The 25,556-nt window shown below is 34.5% G+C and overlaps 1 long non-coding RNA gene across 1 annotated transcript; it reads right to left on the bottom strand.

Moving 5' to 3' along the window:
* Nucleotides 1–3,216: 3,216 nt before the first annotated feature.
* LOC145694043 (uncharacterized) lies at nucleotides 3,217–8,416 on the bottom strand. The gene is made up of 2 exons (XR_014132897.1): nucleotides 8,308–8,416; nucleotides 3,217–3,456 (listed from the first exon to the last, which is right to left on the bottom strand). It is a non-coding gene; the product is annotated as an uncharacterized LOC145694043 (long non-coding RNA).
* Between the last annotated feature and the right edge of the window lie 17,140 nt (nucleotides 8,417–25,556).

Below are 25,556 nucleotides of genomic sequence, written 5' to 3'. Positions count from 1 at the left end.
TTAATTCAAAACTAATAACTTTGATTATGAAAGAAGATGAAGTGTCGATAGGAGAGACAGTACTTAAATAAAATACTAACAGTAAACCAGCAATCTGCACATTGACTCAACTACTCAAACTAGATCATCAATGAATGATTCTTATTCCTAATAAAATACAATTTATTACAAATTAGTAGAATGAAAATAGAATGAACATGACAATATAAGGCTTACCTTAGCGGATCAGAGAACCTGAATTTCGTTTTTCTGAATATTTAATTAATAGTGAATATAAACAAGATTACTTACTTCCTTATACTAGACCACACATCGAGGAGGCCTGCAGTTTACTCGCTAACGACTACACTAGAGACGCACTAAAATACTCGAGTGTCTTCCTTCGGCAAACATGGATCATTGCACCGTATGGTTGATGCTGATCTCGTCTTCGTCTGCTAAGCTCCTTTAACGTCTTCTTCGAAGGCAGCGTGGAACAGAGAGCAACTCAAATTTTAGGTGTTCTTAACCCTCCAACACGCGCGCGGGCTACTATTGTAGCCCAGCGTTTTTATTTTCCTTGCCGCAAAGTAATTCGAGATGATAACTCAAAGGGTGTCTGTGTACCTTTCTATTAACTATCATTCTGCGTGTTTAGTGTGTGGACAAACGTAAAATCGAAAGGAGCTCATTGTTATTCTGCTTGAAAGTTTCATGGGCTACATCTGTAGCCCGCGCGCCTATTGATGTCACGGGTGTTCCAAAACGTCGAAATTTTTTATTATAGTTTGAGTGTTGATCAGATGGTCAATGAGTTTGCAAAATACCAATTCTGATGAGGAATTGTTTCTAGATGGCGATAGTTAACATTTTGAGACCGCAAAAATGCATTTTTCGGACACAGAAATTGTGAAAATTCAGAAAATGTGACTGATAATTCCGGGGGGCAGGAATCACTGATATCTGTTGATAATAGTAGTAAAGACAGTCCTGTAGTAAATTATTATGTAGTAAAAGACAATCTAAAATGGAAAAAAGTCACTCCTACTCGTAATATTTGCGCCCGTGCTCATAATATTGTGGTTCGTTTTCCAGGACCTAAAGGCGGGGGTAGGTCTGCATTGTCGGAGCTTGAATATCTAGAAGTGCTTTTGGATGCAAACATTTTGAGCCTTAAGGTTGATTTTACCAATATTTACATTGACAGTTAGATTGAGATTTCTACTTAACCGTGATGCAAAACTTACAGACGAGATTGTACGTGCCCTTATTGAAATTTTGATGCTTTTGATGAGTGGTCAATGCTTGAAGGAAAGTGTGCATTGACCACTCACCACTTGTGTTCAGAACATGCTTAGAAGGACATGAATATGGAAACATAAAAAGAAAAATATATGAGTGTAAATAGCATATGTAAAATTATGAAAAATCGTAATCAAACTTTGATAGCAGAAACTCGTTATGCTGAAAAGGTATATGTTTTATGGATAATACGTTTATTTGTAATATTTGTAATTTTTTTGAAAAATTATACTTAATTTTTAAAGAATTCTAACACACATCTTTAAGATGAAGGAAAGTTTAAAATGCGCCAGATTGGTCCATTTATTGATAAATACGAATAACTTTTACAGTCTTACTGTATCACTTTTGAAAAAATGAATGGTGTTGGTCTTTTTTCTATATACATAGCTTTCAAAATAAACATATTTCTCAAATTGTGTATAAAACCCTTAAAACAGTTTATAAAAATAATTATCTACAAGAAAGACAGAAATATTAACAAACCTAGGCAACATAATAAAATAAAAACAAATGGGCTACAGTGGTAGCCCGCGCGACTATCCACGTCACAAAAATCCGCGCGCGTATTGCAGGGTTAATTTGTTCTCGGTTGTCGATGGTCGTTTTACCTCGCTCCTTGTCGCTGGTGATGGGTTGATGATTAGAACATTAGAAAACCTTTTTCGCACTCCACGGTGGGTGGTCTTCCAGGATACTGGTGTAGTGAACTGGATTAGTCATAATGCAGCTGATGTCTGGCTATAGTAAGCCATGGTAGACCAATTGGAGGAAAACTGAATTACTAATATCAGACTGAATTCGCTGGAGGAGAGTGACAGAAATTATTTGTTGCTTGATAGAACAGAATGACCACATTGAACTGAATCTAACAGCTCTATCTTCACTGAAGGCATGAACGGAAGAACCATATTGCTTTTTAATCTTAATTTTTATATTCTTCTCAATTTCCGTGTTTTCATATTTCTTTATCACTTTTACCACCTACGAAAGTTTGCTATTTCTGTAAATATCAGTGACGTTGTTTGACTTTCACTTATGACTGTTCCAAAATAACTACTTTCACTGGATATTGTTTAGTTGCTTTTTTGTTATGAAATGTGATGGCTTTTAATAAAACACTTCTCTTTTTAAAACTAATTTTTCACCATTTTGCCTATTACATGTTAGATAATGATATTATATTTGTACATTCCTTTTCTGAGGATTTTGATTTAGGCCAACACTGTTTCATATATTTTACAATATGTAAATCATTTTATCTTAATTTTAAGAAAATTTGAAATGAAGATACTAAAGGTAAATTAGTTTATTCGTTCGAAACGAGTTCCTAGGAATGAATTATCAATGAAACAACTATGTGTAGTTTTAATGTTTATTGTAATATTTTAAAACAGATTATCTTTAAAGTTGCAAATCCCATTATTTAATATGAAGGAAACTTGAAATAATTACAACAGATGTTGTAGTAATTGTTCATCCTACTGTACTAATGAAATCTTATATAAATCTCCATAAGTGGAAATGAAATATAATATGTACAAAGTAACATATACAATTATCTAGAATTAGTTCATTGGAAACTCCCACTAGGTATTATTGTTAATCGAAAAGAGTATTCTTATTTCCAGAGCAATGGGAAATACATATTTTATAAAGTTCTAATGCAATTGGCAAAACCCCACTTGCAGAAACAACATTCATAAAATACTTAAGTCAATTTGAATTTATATATCGCATAACTCAAAGAAAGCTCCGAATTTTCAACCAAAAGAAAGCTCCGAATTTTCTCACATTAATAAATACGTTCAGCTGTAATTATACTGAATATTCATTTATACAGAAATACAGAGAATTCTCTCACCGGCTTGGTAGAATGTTTTCACCTCTCTATTTTGTGTGTGTGTGTGTGTGTGTGTGTATGTATGTGTGTGTGTGTGTATGTGTGTGTGTGTGTGTGTGTATTTATGTATTTAATAGTTAATGTATATTGAAGTTAATTTTGAAAAAACTTGGGTATGCATTTAAAAGCCGTAGACGTAAGGGTATCACGACGTTCATATCCATCTGCACAAAAACAACCGTGAAAGCACCCTCCAGATTCGATAATGTTTGGCGTACACTCCTCTCCTCTAAATGTTGCCTGTAGTTTGTACACTTGATTTTCTCCACAAACTAGAAAGAGAGAAATTCGTACATATAAGTTTAATTACGATTTTAAGATTATTGGTTAAGGACTTATTGGTAATAAAAGTGAAATAGAATGTAGTACAAGTGGGAAGTGTGTTCTAACTATTTACGTTTTTGTATTTCACCACTCATCAAAAATATCAACTTAATAATGTTTATTTCCCATACTCAGAAAGTTATTTCTGAAAGTCGCATTTCGAAGAACACTGAAGTTACTATATGATTGTGATATGTTTCTCTGAGTTCACATCTTTCTTGCTGAAACTATCTATGCTTGTGTCCTTAGCTCAACACTTTTCTTTACAAAGTAAATTGTGAATTTCTAAAAGAGTTAAGAACAAAATAATGCATGTACATAGAGAACATTTTCTAATCAAGTTTAAAACTATGAACACTGCGTAAAGTTTGTGCTGTGTACGAGGTGAATGCACAAACTTTTGTTGGGAAAGTTTCAACTTTTAGAAATGTGTGTTGAATACTACAAGGCACTATGTGTATATATTTTACTAGCGTCATTCTATATTATAAAAGGTTATAAGTGGGTGTTAAATACTCCTATATGTATTCTTAGAAAAAAGTGAAAAGACTAAACTGTTTTTATAATGATAGAAAAAGTAAAGATGAAATCCAACGTCAAGTGTTTGAATACAACAAGCATCTCTTTGCTAAGCAAGTGTAATTTCATTGGCAAAATGCACACGTATGGCGGAATTTGATTTTTATTTGGGGGGGAATGGTTATCGGGTTCTAGATGGATAACCGTACGTGTGAGTAACTGGTGTGCAGCAAATATTCCTATGATAATTTATTTTAGGTTAAAGAGTTAGGTTTGGAGAATTCATATGAAACTGAAAAACATCAATAGATTTATTCCCATTTTCAACTTACTCTTTTTATAACGATATAAATAATATGCTTCCAGAGTTACCTTGTAGTAATATCCATATAAAAGTAATTGCTGCTCACTATAAACAATAGTTAAAGAATCGCACGCTTATTTCAACTATATGAATTATATTTCTGATTATTGTCAATTACTTTACTGTTATAAGGAACCCGTTCGTACTACACTACGTCTTGATTAGTTATATATATATCTTGGTAATTATCAATTAATATTTACATCGAAACGTACCTCTTTTCCTAGGAACCGAATAAATAATAACACATTGCAACGAATAAATAAATACTTCCATATGGCAACGCAAAATTAAACATTACAAAATCAACATTTTCACGACATTAGTTAATACATTTTTTCTTTTTCTTCTAACGTGTAGCTTGTGAGTGCTAATATAGCACTTTTGCACTAAATAATAAAATGAACGGAATAAATACACGTTATTGTTTTATATATCTCCCGAACGAATGCACTTCTTAAATTGTTTACAATTAAAGGAAGAATTCTTTTACCGTATTATAGTTTACACATGCTATATACATGGTTTTTAATTGTCATGGTTACCTTAGTTTTCGAATTGATTTCATATATCAAAATTAAAGTTTATTAATACAACACATAACATATTTGTGTCTAATTTTTAATATCATGTTTCAATTTTCTTTTGGTAATAATTACTTACATTTTAATTAACTCGAAGAAAAGACAAATCCAAATTTTCACACTTCAGATATTTAATTACGCCCATAATCTGATTCTTGTCTTAATAATAAATTACAATTTTTAATGTCAAGTGAATATAAATGAAAATACTACGTAGCAGCGATTTCTCCTCAAATGCAATTAACATAAAATTGGAAAATATAATTCATATAGTTATTATACAGAATAAAGATCACAAAAATCGTAATGATAATTATAAGGAAACAAACAAAAAATATATAACGAACGATCTTTGCTATTAACAGTATCATTTTTGTCTTCAGTTTTTTGTATCACTCTTTAGCGTCTACACTGAAATTTTAAAACTTTGAATTTCAGTTCCTGATTTGGTTTCAACCCCTTTCCCTCCAGCAAGCGTTAATTATAAGTATTCCTGTACATCGCATCAATTAAATCTCACTGAGTCACACACTCTTGCAATGAACTATGAGGAAAACTCAATTCGTTTCCTGTTTGTCTTCCATTGTAGGAATTCCTAACACTCCACATATTTCCTTCCTCCTAAAACTGCACGCTGACAGTACTCTTTTGGAGACTATAAGTAATATATGTTGTACTTTTGGTTACAATTACTCCAGGCAAATATTAATATACTGACGTTCTGTGAACACTTACCACATCAAAGTTTTTCCATTGGTTACTTATGTCCTTACATGATTATAAGAATATATATATATATATATATATATATATATATATATATATATATATATATATATATATATATATATCGATGGTACTTTGCAGCTAACTCGTATCTTTTACAGAAAATACAGACATTTCAAAAAGTTAGAGATTAGCTAAAATTCAGCGACTTTTCTGATGCAGAAGTCAATTTGGTATCGTGAAGTCGCTGACTTTCAACTAATCTCCAACTTTTCGAACTTTTGTTTCTTATATAAAGTTGTGTTTTCTTTTTGAGATGCGAGGTAGCTGGAAAGTACAGTCGAAATTATTTATTATAATGTAATTATTTTATATAATTTTTAGCGCATTGTGGAAAATAGAATTTCATACATACTATTTTTGACCCAAAAGGAAATGGAATTCACTACCTTACTATTAGACTTCTCGGGGTTTACCACTGAGACAACATGACAAACCATGCTGAGTTCCTTCTAATGAAATATAATTGAATTTCGAGGACAATGACATTCACATCCATTTCAAATGCTGTTTTTCTCCTTTGTCACTCTTCTTTTTCCATGTATGCTAGAACTATGTACGCTGTCTTTCTTCTTTAATTTACAATATTCTATTACATATACAAATATTCTCTTAGGGATGGAAACATTAATGGAAAAACGAGCATGTGCTGACATGAATACATAGCTTTGAAATGTTATGTCATTAAGCATTTGAATCAATTTATTTTCTTATACTTGATTTCTTCGTGTCTTATTATATTTAAAAGAAGAAAACACATCTGCACAATTATTTCTGATTGCAAATGTTCTCCTCCATATTAGAACCTGGTATCTTAGGTTTACTGTTTACGGAAGATATCCGAAGTAATGCTTAGATGTTTGCCTCAAGAGAGCCATAACCAATGCGCTCAACCCTTTCGGGAAAAAATATACATTTACAACCAAGTCTACACGTCATCAAAATGGATTATGTGAAACTCTCGATGTAGTATTAATGGAAATTTGTAAATAAGGGCTCCAATTGAAGTGTGTTGCAATGGATATGGCGACATCATGTAATAGTAGGCAAAAGATCAAGTTTGTGAATACAGAAAGGTTTAATGAGTAATAGAAGTGTTATGGAAAGCCAGGTGCTTTTCGTGTTTGGAATAACACGTGGTGTGATGTATTATTTTACACTTATAAGTTTAGAAAGTCTAATACACCAAGGGAAAATACATAAATACAAAGTGGCTGATCATGATATATAACTGTAACTTGTAATATTATATAAAATGACCTAATTGCTGGCCATACTTATAGCAAAATGGGCACATTATTTAATTTCGAATAACCTCAATATTACCAATGTTAGCAACCTAAGTAAAATGAATAATGCCCGGACATTTCAAGTACATAATCGTCGAATTTTATGATAGTAGTATGTCGTATTTTGAATTAATATAGACTACGTTACAATGAATTGAAAATTCAATAATATAGAGGCTTTATTTCTAAAATGAATGTTAAGATACGTTCCCATCTTATGACTTAGAAAACCTTAAATATGCTTATACAATTTATGCAAGTGTGACATTTCAAAAAATGTGCAAAATATTAAAACATAAATACAGATTGTTACAATTCTATAAGTTGGGCATTTTTTGTGTTAGTTAAAACTTAAAAGAGCGTTTAAAGACAATCTGTCCACCAGTTTTGTATATATACATATATTGAGATGGCCTGAAATTCTATTCGCTGCATTTCGAAGTTCACAGAAGCACTTACGAGGGAACCTATCCAAGTGTAACTCTGACTTCGAGTCGAGACTATGGCCGTTGGATACCTTGTCCCAAAATAACATAACACGAAAAGGGACACATCCTCGATTGCAACCGTTGCGAAGTTAAGAGCGTGAAAAGTTAGAAATTGAGCTCCATACTATACATTACAAAGTCGGATTCCGGGTCAGATTTTGGAGGAACGGTCGGGTAAGGAAACGCAGCGAATACATATCAAATTAGTGTGGGAAGCTCAGCACCTTTTGAATGAAAAATGTGTGTCCCCAGGGCACTTGGAGGGTCCCAGGCGGAGTCCAACTCAAAATTTGCAAATTGAACCTGGGTCAAGTAGCATACTGTATGAGATCTACTGTTAAATAAGAGAAAATAGAACAAATCTCAACTCTACGATAACCCTGTGCAAACGGGCAACTGGTCAAAATTTCAATACAACCTACATCAGAAAATCTATGGCCACGCATCTAAATCCACTAAGTTGCGACAATTACAAAACAGAAAAACACTTTTAAAAGTTCAAGGTATTGCTTCACTGCTTAGCAGAATGCTAAACTCCAAAACAACCAACAAACAATCATGTAGCAACCGTACGAAAGTGAACTTAATTTTTTGCGCATTTTCATTATAAAATATTTTAAATAATTTCTCAAAAAAGGAAAATCATTATTTATGAAATTTCAAAGCAATTTGTTTAGTCTTGGAAGAACAGGGATTATCATTAGCATCAGTAAATAACTCGTGGATGAAACTCATGATCACTATAATACATTTGAACTACCATATTTACCTGATACTTTTTCACAATTAATACTCGGTATGCATACGCCGTTGTGACGCAGGAAACCATTCTTACAAATGCATCCTCTTTTACATAGTTTAAATACGCCCATATGGTCGTCTATGCAGTCATCACTACCTTGAAAGCAGGTACGGTATTCTTCATTTTCCGGACATATCACAGCTGCCAAATAGGATAATAATAATTAATAATAATAGAAATAACAATAATAATAATAAATAAATAAATAAATAAACTTGTAACCCTATGCACTGTTGATTTGGTGCAGATTTTCTCTTAGTAGTAACTTTCAGTTCAAAACTCATATACAACGAAGCACACAATATATTGCTTAAAAACAGAAGTAATTTTAATCATTTTTCACCCTAATAAAAAGTATGAAATATATCATAAGCAAACATTCTGTTATCTTAAGTGTAAATTGCTTGTGAGGTGGGAAATAACTATTAGTACAAATAATATTCCTAATTAATTGTCTTCGAATTTCTATATGGAAATAGACAACATATGTTAATACTGTTTTGAAAGTCTTCTTCTTGTTCACTTCAACCATAGGTTGGTGGGCAACACATAAATTTTTAAACTTTTCTCTCGCTTGGGACAGCTGTTTTATACTTTGATAAGACCTCTTCTTCGTAATTGCATTTAGATTTCTTTCCTTGGTCTTCCTCTTACTGGTTTTCCTTTTGCCTTTCCCTCTCTCAGCACAGTGATCCAATCGGAGCTTCTTTAGTACTTCTTAATTCCTTTTCCTTTCGGTCCATGATATGCGCAGCATTCTGCGCCAACACCACATTTCAAATGCTTCCAGCTTATATATTCCAGCTTTTCTCAATGTCCACGTCTCTCATCCGTAAAGCGCCACGCTCCATACCAATGTATTAATAAATCGTTTACGAACGTTCAACGACATATTTCTTGATGTTTTTAGTCCCCTTTTCTATTGAATGCTTCTTTAGCCTGTGTCATCCTGGAACTTACGTCTTTTTCACTTTTTCCGTCCGAAGATATTAGACTTCCTAAATAGGGGAACGTCTTAACGTCTTCGATTTTCTCTCCATCTAGCCATGCGTTTGCCCCTTACTGTCCTGCTCTTATCCACTTTATCACTTTCGTTTTCTTCTTATTTATCTTCATTTTGAATGTTTTTTTCCAGTTGGTCGTTCAAGTTTGAAAGTGCTTCCTGCATGTCCTCATCGTTCTCCGCTATCAATGATATGTCATTAGCAAACCTTATTGTGCTTAAAACCTGACCATTTACTTTTACGCTTTTCTCGTTTTTATCCAAGAATTCTTTCATAGCCTTTTCTATACAGACGTTGAATAGGAGAGGTGAAAGCCCACATCCTTGCTCACTACTTTACTTATTCTAGCTTCCTTATGATCTCTTTCTATAACAGTTGTCTGGTTCCTATAAAGTTGGTATATTATTCTTCAGTCTCTGTAATCTACTTTCAGATTCGTCTCCGGTCTGAACACGATATTCCAATCTACGTTGTCAAAAGCTTTCTCTATATCTACTAATGCTATCGCAATTGGTTTGTTTATTCTGATGTGGTGTTTCATGATCAACCGTAGGCTCAGTATTGCTTCCCTTGTTCCTCTTTTCCTCCTGAATCCAAACTGGTTCTCCGATAACCGTTCTTCCCCTCTATTCGTTGTGCGATAATTTTGCACAGTATTTTTGATGCGTGGGAAAGTAAACTTAACGTTATATTCTCTTCACATTTCCGTGTTCCTTTCCTCTTTGGGATAGATACCAATATGCTTTTCTCGAAGTCTCTTGGTATTTTTCCCGAGATGTACATTTCATTAATAAGATTAAATAGTTTCTTATTTGTCGCTATTGAAAGATTTTTAATCACTTTCGTTGGTATTTGACCTATTCCTGGATTTACTATGTTGCATTTACTCCAAAGCATTGTCAAATTCGCACTGTAAAATTGATGATCCTAATTTATTTTCATCCACGTCTTCTTCCTTTTCTATCTCTTCATCGTTCACTCTGTCTCCTTTGTAGAGTTCTTCAATGTATACCTTCCATCTTCTTGTTATCCGCTCCTCTTCTATTAGCGCTGTTCCGCCCTTGTCTATGATAATGTTTGTTGGTTTCTTTTTCTCCCTGAACTGTTTTCTAATCTTTGTATATGCCGTTTCTGTATTGTCTTTGACTATATGTTCCTCAATTTCTTTGTATAAATTGTTTATCCAGTTTTTCTAGCCATCTTTTTTCTCTGTTGATGCGATTTCTGCACCTTCTGTATTCCTCTTCTTTGTTTTTTAAATCTTGAACTGTGTTCTTTGCTCCATCATTTCCAATATTTCTGTTGTTAGCCAGGGTTTATATTGGGTTCTCGTTTCTCTTTCCCTGTCCTCGTCGGCAGGTTTTGCAATCCCTGCTTTCATGGCTTCCCATTTCAAATCGATGTCATCACCTGCTGAAGCTACCATGAACGTTTCTTTGTCTGTCTCGTTTGCAAATTCCCTTTTCATGTTTTCATCTTTTCTTTAGCTTGTTTGTGTTCCATCTTTTGTTCGGTGCTACCACTCGTTTCCTCTTTAGTCGGAGTTTGCTCTTCGTCAAAACTAAATGCTGGTCGGAGACAACGTCCGCTCCTGGTTAATTCTTACTGTTCTTCACTTGATTTCTAAATGCTTGTCGGACTAGTATATAGTCTACTCGATATCTTTCTTTGTCTACTGGTCTTGACGATGTGTATTTTCTTCTTAGTGGTTGTTCGAAGAGAGTGTTCGTTACACTCAGATCATGGCTTTTGCAGAACTCAATTAATCGTGTACCTTTCGCATTCCTTTCGCCTAGGCCGAATTTCCCAGTTACATTCTCTTCTCTGCCTTCGCCGAATACTGCGTTCCAGTCACCCATGATGATTAAATTGTCCTGGTCTTCAACTTTCATCAATACGTCTTCTATTTGCTCATAGATTTCTTCTACTTCCTCATCTGAGTAGCTTGATGTAGGCATATATACTTGGATTATCGTCATATTCCTCGGTTCGGTTGCTATCTTCAACATTATTATCCTTTCATTGTATTTCCGACTGCCTATGACTTTCTGTCCTATCTTCTTATTCAAGACAATACGACTCCCGCCTACCGTTTGCAGCTAATGAGTAAATCATTTTGAAGTTCCCGCTAGGCATGTCTCTTCCATCAGGCTATCTAACTTCGCTGATTCTCAAGATATCTATATTCATAGTTCCCTTTCTTCCTTCAGGTTTTCCAGTTTTCCACACTGTAACAGCGATCGCACATTCCAGGTTCCTATCCTGTAGGGGTTTCGTTTGATGACGACCAAGGAGGCCTCCACTGCCGAGGACGACCATCTGTGAAACAGCATTGTCGTATTCTGTAATATTATATTCTCTTATTTTTCTTTCCATATTGTTTTCGAGGGACTGAGTAAACTGGTGGTGTCCCAGGTCATTCCATCTCGCAGTGAAACAGCCATAGAGGACATCCTGTTCCTGCCTGTTTTTGTCCACATCTGAGCCTTGCCGATGTCAATCATCAAAAGCCCCAGTGTGGTAATGGTAGAGCTGCTACCCACTACCATAATATCTCTCTTCGTCTGACTCCTTCCCCTAAAGACCTGTTCGTCATGGGAAGCCCTCTGATAGTGAAGCAATCTCCATCATAGCTGTTGGGAACATTAGAGTACGCAAGCCTTCCCAGCGCGGCAAGGTGGAGATATTTAGGGGTATTGAGGATTTAAAACTAGGGCACTAAAATAGTCCTTAAGATGTAATGAATATGACGAATATAGTATCGCATCATTTCTTAATACGTAGTAATGCTATAAATAAATCTGTCTAATAGTGCGGAGAACTAGCAAATGGTACACTGAATAAATGCTACGTAATTAGGTTGAAATTTCAGTAGTAACTTTCGTTTGTAAGAAAATTCGGTTTACTAGGATGTCCACTTGGCTCAGCACTGCTGACTGGACCTATTCGTCTTTCCATATTCAAAAATAAATGGAATTGGGCGTGCTTGTATTGAGCATTTAATGCGCTTTATTGCGTATTAATTAAAAGTAAACCCTTTTCAAGTTGCGTGTTTTCAGAGCAGAGAAATATCTAGAAAGCAGTAGTACTTACCATTCTGCTGTGGGACTCGCTGTGTTTGGTGCGAGTGATATTTTCGATTGACTCACACGGGAAGGTAAAACAAGTTGTCGCTAAAATCTGATTTCCATATAGAACATCTGATAGAGCATCAAGAAAAATGAACATGAGCAAAATTTAAGGTGCTATGGACCAGAAGGACAGGAGCTAGGGGCTTTCAAAATTTGAATAGCCAAAAAATTATATCATGGAATTATGTACGTTTAAAGTATATATCTTGAAAACCGTAAAGGCAATCAAAACAAAGGTTGCACAATATAATGGAAACAAAGTGCCCTATCGAAAACCATAAACAGTGTTTCCATAGACAAATCAGTGTTGCCAACTCAGCATAAATATTTTTTTTGAAATAGCAACATACACAAGTGTGCACTGATTTAAAATGCACTATTATCACTAAACATATCCGTGAAGTGTAGTGGTACGGTCTTGCACACTATTCGAGCTACATGTGCTGAAAAAGTACAATAGAAAAGTCTGATATGTGTCAACAAAATGTAATAAAGGAATGTATTAGAGAAAAGTGAGGATTTTGTATTATATTTCTGTAGCCTCGATGAATAAGCAGACAACTCGCGAAAGCAAAATGATACACTTGAGGAAAAAAGTCTTTTCTAATTCTGTAATAAACTGGTTCTCAGGGGACAACTGAGAATAATTTTGAGGAGTTCGTTTGTTATAAGTTGCATATCAGTGTCAGTGTAGCTATATATAAAGCTATCTTTATTTACATTAGAAAACTTATATCAGTCTTTTTGAGCATCCATGCACATTGATATATTTCTTTATTATATATATGGTGTTTTAAGTCATGCATCTGTAATATATAATTAAAACAAGTTTGTCTTTCAAAAGTAATTGCGTCACTTTTTATATTTAACCCTGCTGCTCTGTTTGGGTCTATTGAAATGGATTTTGATTTTTCATAAAAAATTATGATTATTTTCGTGGTGTGGATCAGGTTTGTGACTTTGTTTTATTCAATCCAAATGATGTTTTCCGAAAACCACATACTTTTAATATTAATGGTTTTCGGAATTTTCCTGTATATTACTCATGTACTGTACGGATCAATATGACCCAAGAAGTTTTTTGTGCTATATATGTGAATTTTGCAACTGGTGTCATATTTCTGGCTAAACATGTGTGTCTACTTTCGAGATGTGTGGGAAAATTGGGTGGATGTTCTTCCTAATCTATATCATCCTTTTGAAAACGTCACTGTTGATGTAAAATTGGTAGGATGTAGAGGGCGTTGCCTTTTCAAGCAATATATACCCAGCAAATCGGCAAAATAAGGGTATAAAAATTTGGGCTATATGTGACAGTAAAACGTCTTACGTACTCAAGCGACAGGTATATACAGGTAAGAAAAAAAACTTTGCACAGCCTGAGACATACCAATGTATGCGTGTTATAAATGATCTTGTTTCCGACTAAGGGGCCATAATGTTACTGGTGATATTTTTTTCACCTTGTTCACTTTAGGACAGCATCTTCTTGGAAAGAAGAAAACTATGGTTGAGACTCAAGTCTTTCCAGCCTTAGAACAAAGTAGACGTATAAAGCGAAATGTATTACTCCGCGGCTCATACGTGCTTCGGCAGCGAGAGACGTGATCAGCAAGATCGTCTGCTTACTTAATGTCGCTGCATAGTTTCCAAAGTGTAAGGCTACAGTTGGTTGGTAAATATTTACCGTACTGACACTGACTACTGCTATGACGGCTATATGTACTTTCTTAAAACCTTATATAAACAAGATTGCTTCTGTTCCTGTTGTCCTCTTTTGTAGTTTATAACACGAGACGAAAATGGATTATTGTTACACATTATCGCCATGAAACTCTGCATTCTATACTAATTTTAAATGACTGGGGTAGTTGCGCGAACGCATATCCATGGCAGTAAATACGATATGTCCAAATACGGGTGAGGTTGAAATCAAGCCACAACTGTTGCTAAATATTATATATATTGCGTTTCTTATCACAAAATGCAGGATAAATTCAGATACCTTTATTTGAAATGATTAATTTAGTAGGGATTATATTATGGTAGGATACTAGTTCAGTGAGTCCAACAACTAATCACTAGTCATCGACTCACTGGTAGTCAGGTGGGTTTGCTTACATCTACTTTTCTGTAAGGCTGGAAAGAGAATATAAGTAAAAACAAACCTGAACTTCCGAAGATTTTGTCAAAGAAGTGAATTCATCGTAGTTTTATTTTGTAAACAATACACCCGTACTAAATTATATTCCTATGAAAAGTAAAAATGTTGTGCTCATAAGTACTCTTCAAACAGGAACAGAAATCAGTTACCGAATTGACAATAAAACCAACATAATATTGGATAATAATTCAACCAAAGGAGCTGTAGTCACTTGGATCTACTTGTGAACATATATACATGTAATCGCAAACCCAACAGATGGCCCATGATATTGTTGTATAATATGAACGATTTATCAACATACAATGGATTTCTTTGTGGACTTCAATCAATCCATACTGGCAACAAAGGAATCTCTTCTCTAGAAGATTGTATTTGGAAGAACTTGGAAAATCTCTTACTTTACCTTAAGTAAAATCTAGACAATATATGCCAAGAAGTGACGAGTCTCGAAGGATTGTAACCAGAGCTCAAGGAAGTGGTGAATCTGTCCATCATCTAACGACACCAAGACAAATTTGGTGTGCTTTGTTTGCAAGAAACATATCAGTGAATGTCATGCTACTTCTATAGTCCGCGTTGTGATCAAAGAATTGTGCTCGCGTCTCTTACTAAGTTGTTTTATGCAAGCTTGTCAGTAGTGACACTTACCAATTTATCAACAAGAATTATACGTGATAAATGTGTAATATTCTCTTTGCTAATTATCGATCTTGTGAAGTTTAAAAACAGCAAAGCAATGCAGTGGCATGCGGATTTTATGAAGATGAACATCTCCATAGTAATAAAATTGTTATTACCATAAGCCATGTTATTTTAGGTGGAAATAAAGTTCCAAGTTGAAATACAGTAAATCATTATAAAATGTCTATTTATGCCTAAACCAAAATTTCCTATATTTTGGTTTCATCATGAGAATGTACATGTAAAAATCATGATGCTAATGAAGTTTTCTGCCCGATGGCAGGTCTTGACCCGAAGATCCCTCTGCAAGGTCAACCCATACTGGTTTGCTATTGACTTGCATCGAATGATGATGACTTCCTAAGGACGGGACCTACAGTTTAAAGTGGAATGCAGTCCTCTTGTGTCCCACCGGGAATCCAACCTTAGACCCCTTGATTACAAGGCAATGAATGTAACCATTCATCCACTGGGGACAATATGTATATGTAATGCATTGTAAAAAAATTAAAGTAATAATAAATTTTACGTGGCACTATACTATTAAACAAACTAGTAATTGTTTGAAAACCTGGCCCTTTTCTCAAAGAATTTAATTATGGGTTATATTGACCCGAACTGTATATGTGTATGGTAGATAGAAACAGAGCAGCAGGCTTAATAATTAATAAAGGGTCCCACGGAAATCACGTCACTAAAAATGCACTAAAAATGCACTATGCACTAAAAATTCACTTCACCAGTTTAGGGCTAATAATATCTAAAATTGTTCTTTTCATCCCCTCTAACACCCTCTCACTCGGTTCCGGCTTGACCCAGCTAATTCTCTCCATTTTTCTCTACACCAAAATTTTGAAAATGTTTCGGTTAATGTTCAATTTTGGGTAATGTCTATGTTTCAGCCTCATACAGCACAATATTCCACACGGAGACGTTGTAAATCTTTTTCTCAACTCTTTATTCAATGCTCCCTAGAACAGAAATTTCTTCTTTCTATACTCTTCTTTCGTCATTCCTATCCTTGCTTTTGTTTCACGTTCGCACCTTATATCATCAATAATTGTACTACCGAGGTATCGAAAACTAGTCACGTGTTCTATTTTCTCCCATCATATTTCCGCATTTGACGCCGATCCCTTCGTTCTAATCAACATGTTTTTTTTTTTTTTTTTTTTTTTTTTGTCTTTCTAACATTTATTTTCATCCAATGTCTTTCACAGTCCTGCTTCAAGTCTTCTAACATCTTATTGATTTTCTCTGAAGATTCTGCAACAAGCGGAATTTCATCTACAAACTGTATGCACCTATCTAGGTAATTATTTTATCTCCTACTGAAATGCAGTCTTCATTTTGTATTATCTTTTTCACTATGTCTTCTAGATAGATACCAAATAATGTAAGAAACAGAGTCGCTGTCAATCTTTACTTTCAATTGCCCTCTCCTTTATGATTTCCTTTTCTATTCTTCTACTTCCTTGTTGGTTCATATATAAATTACTTATAAGCCTTTGATTTTTCCATTTCAACCAAACCTTCTTTAGAATTCCCAACAGCGATTCGCAATTCACACGGTCAAAAGCCTTTTCTAAACCAATAAATATTATGTACACATCTTTCCACTCTTTTGTAAATCTTTCATCAATCCCCCATAATAATCAAATTGCATCTCTTGTGCCCTTACCTCTCCGGAACCCGAACTGTCCCTACTCAACTTTTCTCTTTCCTCTTCTTTACAACTTTCTGTTCACAATTCGAAGCATTTTTTCCTGCATGCGATATTAGATAAATAGTTGTATAATACTCACATCGCCTTAGGTTCTATTTCTTAACCATCGATATTGTGATCGTCTTTAGACAGTCTTTTGGTCACTCTCTTAATTTTTATGGGTCATTCGACAGTCGGGAAAATTCTTTCTTGCCATTCTCTCATATATTTTTAATGACTTCGATAAATATATTATCTAGCCTGGTTGCCTTTTCATTCCAAAGCTGGGATATAGCTTTCCCAAATAATCCTGAAGAATACTAAACCGTTTATCATCCTCACTACTTCATTTTGTACTTCAACATATAGACCACAGGGTCTGTACCTACTCTCATGTAAGTCCTCAACTTATTCTTTCCATTTTTGTAGTCGATTTGTAGATATAACTAATGATTATAAATGTCATAAACACTTGCATAAAAATCTTACTTCTAATTATCTAAAACTAAACTTAAACCTAATCATAATTTCTTAACCAGGCACCAGTCACATGGTGAGGTAATCTGTCATTCCTTGTTTCGACATGTAATAATGCGCTATGGTCGTGCACACGTATATATCTTTCAATGTATCCCAAGTTCACTATTTTTCGCTTCAGTCTGCAGCAGCTACTTGTTAATGAAGAATCACTTGTTTTAGCTAGCAGTGTATTGTTGGAAGCTTTGCAATTGAGTGAGATTTTATCTCACCTTACTATTTCTGGCATTGTTGAGTAGTACATATGCATTGTCTGTAGGTAAATATATTGAACTATGGATGAGAAAATACACAAAAAGTGTAACAATGGATGGATGACTGATCTCAAGATTTTCAAGAAGGAAGACGCAGGTGAAAATGCTAGTAAGATAATGGGCACTTGCAGTGATAATGAAGTAGATAATGCTGAAAAAATAGCCAAAGTAGCGAAAGTGAGTTTTTTAGGAATAGAAACAGAATACGATGTTGTATATTCTGAGCAAGTAGTAAGAGATTTAATTATATACACAGCGTAAAATGGTGTTAAAGCGTAGGATGTACACTGCAGAAACATGGTAAATAAAACTAGGCATATGAATTTCGTGAGACAATTACCAATTGTCAAAGACAAGAAAGAAATTTAAATTCTGCAATGGAAATATGGTATTTATTTTTCACTGAAGATACTATAAAACATATAACATGACTTATCACTATCGGTTAGCAAAACAGCTATATGATTAGGATATTCATGTGTTAATTGAAATTCACATAGTATGTCGTAGTTGATCATTATTTCAAAGCGCTTAGCTGCTCGATCATGCTGCAGTAATTTTCGCTTAAAAATGGACACAAAAGACATTTTTTGTATAACATTATCACGATGTTCTACTCAGCGGATTCTGAAGCAGATCCAGCATGTCTCGTGTGAAGTGAGATGATGATTTCACTATTTATTATCGCCTGAAAAGTAATTGTCTGGCTACTCAAGAGCTTCGACGACATTAAAGGGTTCTCTTCTTTGGTAGAATATCATAGGCTTCCAGCTTTTTGTCGAGTAAATTAAATGTATACAATTTTTATCTCAAGTTGTATTGTTGACCCGGAATTGTATCTTTATGGGATACACTTGTTTATTTTAACATCCGCTGTCTGAGCTCGATATTTAAATGCCAACTATAATGATAATCGAACCTTTGGAATTTTAAGTATCTTTGTCTCGAAGCTCTTCATTTGTTTCCTCCAGTATCCCACCACTCTTGGGTGGTCATTGTATTGTTGTGTTGCAGTTATGTTACTGAACACTTCAATCCAAGTTGATCCATCGTTGTATCCTGTACTCGTCATCTAAATTTTCTGTGGTAATCAACTTGACACTCCTATATTGATTTGAAATTCGGTTACATATGCTTGCTTTACCTAATACCTTATCACTAGTCTTTACGCAGAACATCATAGACCACCGTTAGATTATATTCGTGAATGTTGTCTCAACAATTTATGCAGCTCATGTGTTTTTCTTAAGTTCTGAAAACAGCAAGCATAGTTGTCTTGTGACCAGATATGAATGGTTTAAAGCATTAACTTGGATCCCTTTGCCCTATATTTTAAAATACTGAGCCGATAAATATTTATGCCCTTCTCTGTGTTAAATACATATTTTCCACATGCATGAACCTTAAATTCAGGTATGCTCGACCTTCTTTTTTCGCCACACACCATATGCAAGACAACAACAAATGAATTTCTACAAGAGTACGAAACTATGCTATAACATCATCCTTATTTTAGTAAATAGTATTTTGTATGGAGAGATAGGCAAATGAAAGTTCTATTAACTGTATTTTTTTGCACAAGATGGAAGCTAGTAATATAGTCTGCAAACGGTCTTTTCTGTATTCGCTGCTAAATAACAGCAAATAACCCATTAACTAGTATTTTCATTCTTCAGATGCGTATAGAACATACATTGTATTTTCTGAACAAAATTTCAATTGTATCGTCAAAGAATATTATTTATAATTCTGATTTCCAAGGTCAGAAACAATAATACGGTTAATATCACTTTGAAATCTAGAACCAGGGTAATTGGTAATTTCAATCTCTGAAGATAAATGTGATATCTGCATTGAAACGTCAAATATCAATATCTTCACCTGGCTGATAGCCCGAAATGACTTATTAAAACAAACGGGTTTTCAATTTAGCTGTAATTTGCTTTTGCTGTTCCTGTGATAATCCCGTGTGCTCATAAATCAAAGATGAAAGGGGGAGGTAAATCGAGAGGGATTACTTTCATTGTAGATTGTTCCTACACATGTCCATGTGCTCGTGATCTGTCAATCACACTCTTACCATTGTTACTGTCTGGTAACATCTGGTGTCATATTTCCTAATATTATTTACAACGTGACCCATATGGCCAAGGAACTGTCCATGTTAGTTATCGCAGTGAGCAGGCCTCTTTCTATTAGTGTACATAACTTTCCTTGTAGTTCTCCTATTGTATAGCTTATATTGATTCCCTTAACTTTTTTCATATTTAGCCTAAGAGGCAACACTGTGTTAATTTGTTTCAAACAACTCTGGGATGATATGGTACCAACTCATGTTGAGATATCTATCTTCTTAAGTGGACTTTTCCTTCGTTTTGTCATCACATCCAATATGATGTAAACAGTCACTTCTTTGCTACGTGGGAGGGAGAAAAGGTGTACATGATAACACAGCGCCAGTGTGCTCTTATATGGCAAGGAGTCACCTGTGGAGACTCCCTTGCGCCATCACTCAGCAATGCAGAATCTTGCCTTTCTTGATAGAGCAGATTACAACTCTAGAACAATAATATACAGCCTCTGTTTAGTGGGTAATAGTTTTGGCGATATTCGCTCCAGAAGTTAATATTCAAATGGGCTTTTGAAATTGTTGCTCTGAAACTATGCATTTTTTACCATGGTTCCATATGAATTATTTCCTTAATTTCATGTGTCAATTACCTGTTGCAGTTTGACCAACTAGTACAGTATCACCCTATATATATCAAATGGGAAGTTGGTACTGCAATTAAGTGCAATACTTAAAGGTAAAATTAATATATAATTTAAAATTCACATAAATGGCGCCTACTTACTGTTTCAAATTAGCCACTTAGAAATCGTTACATGAAATGATTCCTAATGACAAATATATAATTGGAAGTAATGCCGTGGGTGATCGACAATCACCGTTATTGATGTATATTGCGAGTTTTGAGAATGACTCTTAAAGCTCTGAAAGCAACTTACTCTGTTCACAATATGAATGTGGAACACATTCTCCTCCAGGTTCTTTTCGAATAAAACCATCTTTACAAAGACACTTTGGTTTCGTATTGGGACCCGGGCCGGGTATAATAAGTTCGCACGTTTCTTCAGGAATTGTCCCATAAAATTTAATTACTTCATTCTCTCCACAAACTGCAAAAGAGAAGTTGGCAAACATTTATAAACACATATTTTCTTTTTGTTTCTATCATATCTTACTACACAACTAAAATCTTTGGGAAATGTATTAATACTGAATCAGATTGAGTGAGCTATTGACAATTCGTGTCCATGTGAAAAGGACACTGTCTCATTTAATATGTGTGGACTATCGTAGTTAATATTTCATTTAGATCGGTAGGTTATCGAGTGGGTAAAGTACAGATCCTTCCTAAAATCCCTTCTATGTATTTTTTTAAATATTTTGTTCTACTTACGAGCCTCTAGTTAAAGTTATATAATGACATTACTCCATACAGTGAGGAGGTACCTTCATACAGAGAACTAAAATCTTGGTAAGAGTTAGAGCTTAAAGAATGACTTAATACAGAATGAAATATCCATCTGTTCATCTAGATGGCCCTTATGTGTCCTCTGCAATGCAAATACCAATTCACGCCTCGTGAATGATTGCTGGAAGTTTAAGAAGATGGTACTCCCTCTAAATGCTTCTTCTCTTCGGATGGACGTGCACACTCCCCGACTGCTTTGAGTATGACCTCGGTGCTAATTTATTTTACCTTGTGTGTAAAACCTTTCGAAAGTCAAATGTACTTCATTTCAGAATCTATATAATTTGTTTACAAATTGTTTCGTTTGATAATAAATGTCCTTCCGTTCATTTACATTATTGTTATTAATTTTCTTTTACTTTCTTCGTCTTCTCGTCCTAAGTGGTTTGCTGACGGAAAATGGAGGTCTGTTGCACTTTAAATCCCACTAAATTACACCGGATGCATGCCGATCCCACGCTGAGTGAGTGCTTATCGCATTGCTAGATATTGGGACATGATTTTTAATTAAAATGCTATAAACGTTTGAATATATACGGTGACAATTGTTTGCGAGTCTAGGTAGTATGTGGAGACGAAAAGCAGATTAGGATCACAAGATTAAGTCTACTATATTTAAATATTTTACTTAGCCCAAGAAATGAAATGAAAATTTCATAATTGCCGCGGAAAATTCAAGACAAACTGGGATTTTGCCACTTTTACGACCCAACTACAAGTGCATTTACCCAAAAGTAACTAGCCCTCCCCCTGTACTTTCCTCTCCACCACCTCCACCACCTTTATCATCTAAATTACAAGGTTTACGATTATCGCTTCTTTCTGCCTTATTCTTAATCCGATTTTGAAACTCCTTTTTACGCTTTATTTCCGTGAACCAACAATTTTCAGGGTCTGATTCTTTAACATTTACTGAACAACATGTTGGGATTAGAGAAAAAGAAGAAAAAGAAATATGTAACATTTTACATTTTATATGTGGTTTCTCCGTTTTTGTATTTTAACTTTTATGTATTCAATAACTTGTAGAAATATTTCTAATAAAAGTTGTAGAGTGCTTCTTTAGCTTTAAAACGGTGTTTATATTATTATACTTAGAAATATGGGAACGTCTAAAACGATACATTTAAGAGAGCAAAATGCGTGCTAACCAGTGCCACAAACACTGGCACCGGACTGGCGCTCCCTGAGCATGGTTTAGTTAATTTTCATATGTGAACATAATAGTAAAATGTTTCATATGATTTCCACCATAAATTTTGGAGTTCGGTTATATTGATCCAATTCGTGCTCATGAAGTCAACCATGGTTAATTAATATTTTTACTGAAATAGAATTTTTGGTAAGTTAGTATAGATTTTGAACACCCTTTCGTTTAAATGTGACTTTAAGTTAATATTTTACTTATTCAATGTTCAAAGTCTATTTCATTTCGTGTTTTAGCAAATCTGAGCTCTTGAAAACAGATCACTTGTGGGAGTTATATAAGAAGGTGAAAATAGTATATTTCATAAAAGTAAATGTACCAATTAGTTTCTTACATCTAAACTGAATTTATAAATTAAATTACGTCTCCTCACTATGCATTTTGGTCACTTACTTGGAGAGGTAAGTGTTTTGAGCAGTGTTTCATGCGTCCAGTGAAATCCGTTGGAGGTTTGACACACGGAAGAGGCATAACTGAAAGCACGCATTCATGGTTGGTGTAGGGAACTTCTTATGTTTTAATAGTTCACGGAGCCATTGAAGAGTCTTTGGGGACTACTATAACAATTTCTGAACAATATGAGGGCGTTGAGGAAACAAGAAGAAAAAAGACCAGGGTATTTGTAAAAGTTCATTACATGGCTTAAAGAACACATTCCATTCACTAAGTTGTCTGGAGAACTTGAGTCTTTATTATCTGGATTAGTGTTTGTTAATTCTGGGTACTGCGATTAGGCTTCTGAAGTAGGAATTGCAGCGTTGGAAAAATTAAAGACAAAACTTTTCTAGACAAAATGAAAGACAAAGACAAAGACTATGTAATATCTAAGTGTGGTGAAAATGCTACTATAAATGTTTATGGATATCTGGATCATTCGAAAACCAAACACGAGGAAGAAAACAGAAGTGTTGCAAATAAAGCTTCATGCAAAATAAACTTTGAGGATAACACAAAATTTTAACAGCCAAAGAAAACATTTTAGTAAATAGAGAAAACAAGAAAAAATTTGAAGGCAGTAGCATCAAATTTGGAAAGTGGGTATATCAATCTACACGACAAAAGGTGCTGATGCTAATAAAGTGGACGTTCCCATAGAGAAAGTAAATCAGTGTTCCAAGATCGTTGTTGCAGGTTCCGATACGGATTATTAGGTTCTTTTAGGGTCAATCACTCCTGAAAAATAAGAATAAATAGTATGCATTTTATAAGCAAATAGGAGGTAAGGATCGAAGAAAAGTATTTTATAGTATTCAAATATTGATTGAAGCAAACAAACCAATCAGAGAAAATCTCTTATTTACCCAATCAGTGACTGGCTGAGACACTACGTCTCTCTTTTATGGTTTAGAAAAGGTAATAGCAGTAGAAATGTTGAAATCCTCGTCTGATGCTAAGAAGTAAGCTTTGATGTTTAACGAGAACAATATTTACAAAGACGAATTGCAAAGAAGTGGAGAACGGACTTAACAGACTCTCAAACTTGAATGAAGACCGATACTTCAAATCCACTATTCTCGGAAGATTATGATCGACTTTCGATTTTGGTAAACTACCTACAGAAGCAGAAGTGTGTCAACAACTCTTACTAAAAGTTTATTTCCATTACAGAGATGGTTGGGAGCCAATATGTCAGCTACTGAATGGGGATGGAAGCTAGAGTCCGTAAGAAGAAATGGAGGAGGTAGAAAAGTAGTTAAACCAGTTGCCCCTTCCAGGTCTTTTGCACCACATGATTTGTTATGTTTAGTGTTGTATTCTTGTAAAACTGATTGTTTGGATTAGTACCCCCAGGGAACTAACCCCATTTTTGGCGAAAACTTTGAACAAATTAAGGGCAAGCTATTTTTTACATTTGTTTTACTACTAATTTATATATATCTCCCCGGAAAAGTCCATACGAATCTGAGCGTCGGAACACACTCAAAATGGCGGCCAAACTTGTGGCTTCCATAATTCTTAAAAACAAACTTTCGCTCTTACTATCATTCGTACCTGCATGAAATGAAAACAAGTATGCCTAAATTGAGTTGCAAAGAATATTTACTTTCCGATTCATATATTTTCTTAATTTTTGCGTCATAGAGAGAAGTTAATTATCATTTTAAACACAAAGATTGTATTTATAAAACAACTAAACCAATATATTTCAATCTCTCAAGGTAGCCGTGACATAGAAGCCTAGTTTTCAATTACCGCTACTTTAACTCCTTGTTGATGTTAGTTCAAACCACAACGAATGTAAAAAAAAAGTGTCTCCTCTGTAGTGAACTTATCTCTAGTGACAGTAAATGCAGTTTGCTTGGATCGAAAGCCCTAGAAAAGTTCATGAAATGTAGCTAAAATCTTGAGAATGGTATGTGGAAAACCAGCAATCTTCTTACTGTACAGTTTGTTCATAAAACATGTCAAAAATATACATGGAAGTCGACAATTATTTTCTCCATAATGAAAGTGCAGTGATCAGCCAGATGGCGAAATATCTGGATCTTCCAGGTTAACGAGAAATGAATCACCGTCGTTTGATTTGAAATTACACTGTTTGTATTACAATGAGTCAATGGTTAGCAAGTGTAAATTCAGTAAAGGAAAGGAAAGACGAAAATGTCAGTGAAGTCCGTACCTTCAATATCCATAAGACAATGACAGCTCAGTGTAAGGAGAAAAATGATGGTTCAGCATCTGAAGTTCTAACTCGAATAAGCGAAATCGGTGCTTTATTATCACCCGAAGGAAGGTATCACAGAAACTGTTACAAAATTTTCTTTAGGGCTACTAGTGACCGAGAAAAACTAGGTCGATCTCTCGATTCTGAGTGTGCAAAAGCACTTCTAGAAATTCGCTCCTATATTGCGGAAAATGCAAAGCGCACTCATTTTCTATTATGGAAATGAATGACTTAATGGGAAAAAGTTATAATAAAGACAAAAGTCGTCTGTGATGTATATGAAAAGTAGATTAGAGAAATATTTTGGAGACAATATTTTGATCAGT

The sequence above is a fragment of the Thermobia domestica genome, chromosome 9, assembly GCF_964235325.1.
Source record: "Thermobia domestica chromosome 9, izTheDome1.hap1.1, whole genome shotgun sequence".
NCBI classification, from domain to species: domain Eukaryota; kingdom Metazoa; phylum Arthropoda; class Insecta; order Zygentoma; family Lepismatidae; genus Thermobia; species Thermobia domestica.
The sequence above is the reverse complement of the archived record's forward strand: the minus strand, read 5'-3'. Positions and strand labels throughout refer to the sequence as shown.